The 6720-nt window shown below is 48.1% G+C and overlaps 1 long non-coding RNA gene across 1 annotated transcript in view; it reads left to right on the top strand.

Annotated features, from left to right (window-relative positions):
- The first annotated feature begins 418 nt into the window (after window positions 1–418).
- Window positions 419–6720, top strand: part of LOC106143870 — a 17090-nt gene continuing 10788 nt past the window's right edge. The window contains exons 1-2 of the long non-coding RNA XR_001229010.2: window positions 419–429; window positions 4986–4989. This is a non-coding gene — a long non-coding RNA (uncharacterized LOC106143870). The remainder of the gene's footprint in view (window positions 430–4985; window positions 4990–6720) is intronic.

Below are 6720 nucleotides of genomic sequence, written 5' to 3'. Positions count from 1 at the left end.
TGGAACTTGCTCTGTCGACCAGGCTGGCCTTGAACTCACAGAGATCCGCCTGCCTCTACCTCCTGAATGCTGGTGAAGTGTTGGATTTTCTGAGAGTGGGCTAAACTGAACACACCGTAGGTAAGAGGTTTGCAGGGTAGCTTTCCTTGTGGATTGTATTCACACACAGCTGACAGTGGTCACTGGGTGACTCGCCCCAGGACCTTCCTTTCTAACCTCTGGCCTGTGGCTGACTTTGTATGTGTTCAAAAGAGCACATGGTTTACACCAGCATTCTGGGAGCCACTGGCTGGCTGTACCTGTAGACAGCTCACAAAAAATGACACAGAGACTTCATTATGAAAGCTTGGCCTAAAGCTCAGGCTTGTCTCACTAGCTCTTATAACTTAGGTTGACCCATTTCTATCAGTCTGGCGTTACCTCTCTTCCGTCTCGCACCTCCTGCACCCTCTCCATGTCCTCTGACATCTCTCTCAGGCCTAGATTCATCTCCTCCTCTTTTCTCTCTGCTCAGAAGTCCTGCTAACCTCTTCCCGTCTGCCTACTGGGCACTCAGCACTTTATTAATCCAATCAGAAGGCGCATTGGCAAAGACATCTTCACAGTATACCAAAGGATTATTTGGCAACATGTGTCTTTGCTGGGCTGTTGATCGTTTCTCCTCTGGGAGCCTGGGACTTCTGCTAGCAACAGCTCTGATCACTACAGGACTTGCCATCTCCGAATTCATATGGGAATAGAGACCCCTTGTTACTGCCTTACTAATGCCACGCCCTTAAATAGAGCGACAGGAGCTGCATCTAGTGGCAACCTCAGTTCCCAACCTCACATGCACAGAACTGAGAATGCATTAAAAGCAGGGGCTCAGTTTTTGCCCAAGAATGAAAACTCCGGGTCCACGCGGAGGCAAATGTCCACCTCAAAGTCATTGCCGTGGCCAAAGGAATCCAGAACCTTCTCTTATTCTACACCAAGCAAAGCAAAAGGACAAACGGTGAGTTACAGACAGACAACAGACGTCACCAGGTCAGGGACTCCCAGCAGAGGCTGAGCAGGGAGCGAGGCATTTTACTGAAGTTCCAGCTGAGCCCTCTCTCCAAGGAGGAGCTTGCCCTCTCTTCCCCACTGTAGGCATCGTACACCATGGTAAATTCTGTTGGGAATGATCACCCACTGGCTGTTCTTAAGGTCACAATGTTTTTATTTGGGTTTTGGGTAAGTTTTTCTTTGTTTTGTTTTTTTGAGACAGGGTTTGTCTGTGTGGCCCTGGCTGTTCTGGAACTCGCTCTGCAGAGCAGGCTGGCCTTGAATTCACAGAAATTCTCTTGCCTCTGCCTCCTGAGTGCTGGGATTAAAAAGGGTGAGCCAGTATTCCTGTCAAGGACATTAAGTTTTTTTTTGTTTTTTTGTTTTTTTTTTTTTTGGTTTTTCAAGACAGGGTTTCTCTGTGGTTTTGGAGCCTGTCCTGGAACTAGCTCTATAGACCAGGCTGGTCTCGAACTCACAGAGATCCAAGGACATTAAGTTTTTGATTCCCATGCCTGCTGTTTGTTTTTCTTCTACCTGCTACAGAGCATGAGGAGCAGGCTGACCCAGGACCATGGGTTTTGGAGGAGACAAGAGGGGGCCTCGTTGCTCCCAGGATTGCTTTTTAACAGACTGAGACAGCATAACAATTTACCAATATAATCTATAATGCACTAATAAACCTCCCCCTGTTTTTTTTCCCCCTAGAGATCTAACCTGTAGAAAGCCGAGTGGTCCTGTACTGTCCTGTAGTACCCGTGCAACTACAAGATGGTACGCCAGCCAGGAGCTAGGCCGGAAACTTAAACATAGACAGAGACACACAGAGAGAAACGTGGACACGGATCAGCCTTGATACAAGAATGCCAATGCCAACCTTAGTGTGCACAGGGGAAGCTTAAATAGGAATCCTTAGCCACGCCCAGCTCTCGGGATCTTTCAGCTGCAGGCCCACCAGCCTGCCATCAGGGTCTCGTGCTTGGAGCAGCTGCAGCACAGATGTTTCACTCCAGCAGGCAAAGGGTCTGAGAAAGTCAAGGGGCCAGGGATCTGCAGCTCCCAACACTAACCCAGGGCCTACTGTGCTCAGGGCCATCTCTCCTTCTCTTTCTTCTCAGGGCATTGTCTCAGGTATTTTGCCCTGCCATGAAAGCTGACTAAAGACTGTAGAACCTGTCCCGGGCTTTCCCCTTAGCCTCGTGGCCTGCTTTCCTTCCTCCACCCTAATGGCCTGTCCCTATGTACCCAGAATGTGTATCCCCATCACCACCTGCCAAAGCCTCCCAGCCTCTAGACATTGTGTTAGCTTGGCTTTGCCGTATTTCCTGATGCCTTTGATGATGGAATTTTGTTGTCTAAGTCAAGCCTCCCCCGCCGTGCACAGTCCTCCCTGTACTCTTACTTTGTGTTCGGCTGCTTTTGTGTTTGTGCCTCCGGACTCTGCAAACCGAGCCAGTGTGTCTCCCGCAGCTCTGCCTCGGGAAAACGCTTTCTGTGTTCTATAAAATGTACCTGCTAGCCAGGCGATGGTGGCGCACACCTTTAATCCCAGCACTCGGGAGGCAGAGGCAGGCCGATCTCTGTCAGTTCGAGACCAGCCTGGTCTACAGAGCTAGTTCCAAGACAGGCTCCAAAGCCACAGAGAAACCCTGTCTCGAAAAAAAAAATTAAAAATAAAAAAAAATAAATAAAAAATAAAATGTACCTGCTTGTAACTTCCCGGCTTTAGCAGGAGTCGCGGCAAGTCTGTCCTACCTGAATCTGGAAGGCCCTGAGAAAACTTGAACAGGGCCTACGTTACCTGTCAGTCTTCCCTCTCCTCCATGCAGAAGAACCTTTGCAGCTAATCAAACATTCCCATAAGGCAACTTGCTACAAGCCACAACATTATACAGTAATTGCTCAGCCATTTTTCACAAGTGACTTTCCAGAACCAAGAGATCTGGTAAAGGCTAAACCGAAAGGCAAAACTTTTTGGCGTTACTGCTTTGTGAGTAAAGGGGCTGTCCTTTGCTGTAGACTTTTTGCTGTTGCTGACCTCCCTTCCATTACATATTTGGGAATTCATTTCCACAGTTCAGAACTGTTTCGTGAGAACAGTTTCTCACTGCCAGGCCTCCGTTCCTTCTCCTAGGTAAATGCTGAGATCTGCCTTCCAGCGAGTATCTTTATCAGCAGGCGTTTGGTCAATGCTTAGTGTCCAGACATAGGGCGTCCCATCTAAGATAGTCACAGATCTCCAAGGACACAAAATTACTACCTGCCCAAGCTGCTGGGGTTTTACCCCACTCCGAGGATTTTTACTCCTTATGCCCACTTTCACCTCAGTTTACTGATGATTTTAGCTCAGGATTCTCAAGGACAACAGAAACAACTGCAACCCAGAGAAAGACCCACAACACCCACGATCAGAACAGCTGGCCTGGGTCTCTTCTCCGCTTAGAGCGGTAAGTCTAACTCGAGGCCCGTAGAAGTGACAGTGTCCAGCGCATGTGCTCTCTGAGCATGAGACACCAGCTTCCCCTGGGTTGCCTAGTTACCTCGCCGCCTCTGTGCAGACTGAGAAAAGAAGTGACGTGCTGATTTAAACAATTTGTGCCCTCTTCATACTTTTACTGAAAATAAACCTTTTAACCACCTAAAAATGTAGTGTAACACACTAACTTTGCCCTCTACAATCCCCTGATGATTTAATTGCTTTCTTAACTAACTTTCTCCATTAAGGAGTTCACTGGACTAGTACTATCCACGCCCATGGATGTGTGTGTGTGTGTGTGTGTGTAAACCCTTATCTGATTTCCTATGGGGCAAAAGAATTCTGGCCCTGGAACCTGCTAGGACTGGGGAATTGCTGGTTTCAAGGGTATACATGACTGGGAACGTTTGTAACGGGTAGGACAAGGAAGAAGGACACCGAAGGAAGGACAATGTGGAACTAGGGAGAGCAGGGGAGAATAAGGATTGGGAGAAGAATAAGGAACTATGGATGGATGATCCCTGTTGTGAGTGGATTTCTTACCCCTCAGATTTCTAGCCCTCCTTTAGCTATTTGTGGGGTCTTTCTTTGAACCCTGTAAGGGAGTCTTAAAGGAGAAACTTTTAAGGTTCCCTATAGCTACTTTCAAGTCCTCTTCTGGTCATACCAGGAAGGACTCCTGTTTCAAATTCACTCCTAAATTCTACTACTTCAAAGTCAGTGCAATGAGGATGTTCCAGACAGGGTCTTTCTATGTAGCCCTGGCTGGCCTGAAACTCGCTACGTAGACCAGGCTGGCTTTAAATGTAGATCAGCCTGCCTCTGCCTCCCAAGTGCTAGGACTAAAGGCATGGGCCACGGTTGTGGAAATTCACTCTGCAGCCTACATGCCATTATGCCTGGCTTCCAGAAAAAAAAAATCTTTTAATAAATAAAAAAAAAGAAAGAAAGAAAGCAGGGCTAGGGAGGTGACCCATAAAGTACTTTCTGAGGACACAGGTTTGAACCCTCGGGACCCGTTTAAAAGCCAGGTGCAATGACTGCATCTGTAATCCCAGAGTCAGGTCCTAGCAGCTCGTGCCAAGCCTCTCTAGAGGAACCAGCAAGCTCCAGGCTTGTCTCAAACAAGCAAACAAACAACAGTGAACAGTGCTATGTATGCACACGTACAGGGGCACATGCCTGCACATATGAGTACACACACATACATCACACACATGAAAATAAAGAAAACCATATCCTTTGAAAGATAAAAAGAAAAGGAAGATATGGGCTGGAGGGGAAAACTTTGCAGCCGGGTGAATGCCTTGTACACACTAGGCCCTGGATTTGATCTTCAGCAGCGCACAACACAAGAAGGATAAAAAATATCTTTACACACACGCACGCACACACACACCTTCGCTATGAGAGACAGTGTGTGTGTGTGTGTGTGTGTGTGTGTGATAGGACAGACACGATGCACTATTTAACAATGGAGAAGGATCGTATGAGCTAACTCAGATTGCCATGAAGATGTAAGCAGAAAGATCCAGTTACAGAGCGGAAAGTCAATTTTTCCTGCCACGTCTCTGCCCTTTGATCTGAACTTGGAGACTGAACCCCTGTGCAAGCTAGGACAATACTTGCGCCATCTCACCAGCTCTGCCTCTGTCTCAACAATCCTGATAAGAGAATTCAGAAAGGGATAGCTCCTGAACCTCACACTGTTGTTATTTCTAGATCACAGAGATGTCTTGAGTTACATCTAGAGACAAAAGATAAAGTTTTAAGACACGTCTAGGAGCTGGGCAGTGGGGGCACACACCTTTAATCCTAGCGCTTGGGAGGCAGAGGCAGGCAGCTCTCTGAGGCAGGGGAATCTCTGTGAGTTTGAGGCCAACTGGTCTACAGAGTGAGTTCCAGGACAGCCAGGGCTACAAAGAAAAACTCTATCTTGGAAAACAAAGGAGAAAGAAAGAAGGAAAGAAAGGAAGGAAGGAAGGAAAGAAGGAAGGAAGGAAAGAAAGAAAGAAAGAAAGAAAGAAAGAAAGAAAGAAAGAAAGGGAAATTTCTGGGGCCTGGAGAGCTGGCTCAGTGGTTAAGGGCACTGCCTGCTCTGCCAGAGAGTGGGACATCAGGCAGACAGGTGGTGTGCAGAGGTGCACAGGCAAATCAACCATGCACTTTAGATAAAAATAAACTAAAACCTCACAAAAGCCTTTCTTTATAAACAAGAGAGAAATATCTGCTGCCTTCTTTTCTCTCACTTCTTGCTGTTAGTCACACCTGCCTCCCCGCTGTTTCCTTCACAGATCAGGTTTGCCCTACTTTTGCCTTTGGCATTGTGTTGCCTCTGCCCTGAAGGCCTCTCCCCCAGCTTACCCTCTTTCTAATCCACCCTGCTTCCCCAACTCTGAGATTCAGAGACATATTCTCTCTCTCTCTCTCTCTCTCTCTCTCTCTCTCTCTCTCTCTTTCTCTCTCTCTCTCTCTCTCCCACCCTCCCCTCTCCCCACCCCCGCAGGAGATGACACACTAGCCCCAGACAGCTCACTCCAGCTCTCCTCCCTTGTGAAGGTGGATGGTGGAGGGGGTGTGAGAACTGTGGTTCTGGGTGTCAATCTCAAGTCTTCCGAGGCAGTCCTGTAAATTCCAGGAAGGCAGGGCCTGAAACAGGCCCAGAAACACAACAGAGTCAAACCGAAGGGAAGGAAAGACATCTCAGTGACTGTGGGCCTCCAGCGTTTGACTGCAGAATAAAATACATTTTTTAATTTATTATTATTCTTAAGTGTGTAAGTGTTTGGCCTGCATGTATGTCTGTCTGTGTATCACATGTGTGCACAGTGCCCAAAAGGCCAGAAGAGGTATTGGAGTCTCTGGAACTGTAGTTACAGTCACTGTTGAGGCACCATGTGGGTGCTGGGAATCGAACCCAATAGTCAGTGCTTTTAACCTCTGAGCCAGCTCCCCAGCCCCAGAGTAAAGTTCTTAACAAAGAAGTCCAATAGAGAAGCTCGGTGGCAAAGCCCTTGCGCAGAACACACAGACTCCTGTGACAAACGTTCATCTTGCGATGATTCCGGACCTGGAACCTAGGCTGCGGATTGCTTTCCCGTGGGGCTCCCAGGGTCCGAACTCCTCCTGTAGCTCCGCTTTCCCGTGGGGCTCCCAGGGTCCGAACTCCTCCTCCAGCTCCGCTTTCCCGTGGGGCTCCCAGGGTCCGAACTCCTCCT

The sequence above is a fragment of the Microtus ochrogaster genome, chromosome 8 (genome assembly GCF_000317375.1).
Source record: "Microtus ochrogaster isolate Prairie Vole_2 chromosome 8, MicOch1.0, whole genome shotgun sequence".
Lineage (NCBI taxonomy): Eukaryota > Metazoa > Chordata > Mammalia > Rodentia > Cricetidae > Microtus > Microtus ochrogaster.
The sequence above is the reverse complement of the archived record's forward strand: the minus strand, read 5'-3'. Positions and strand labels throughout refer to the sequence as shown.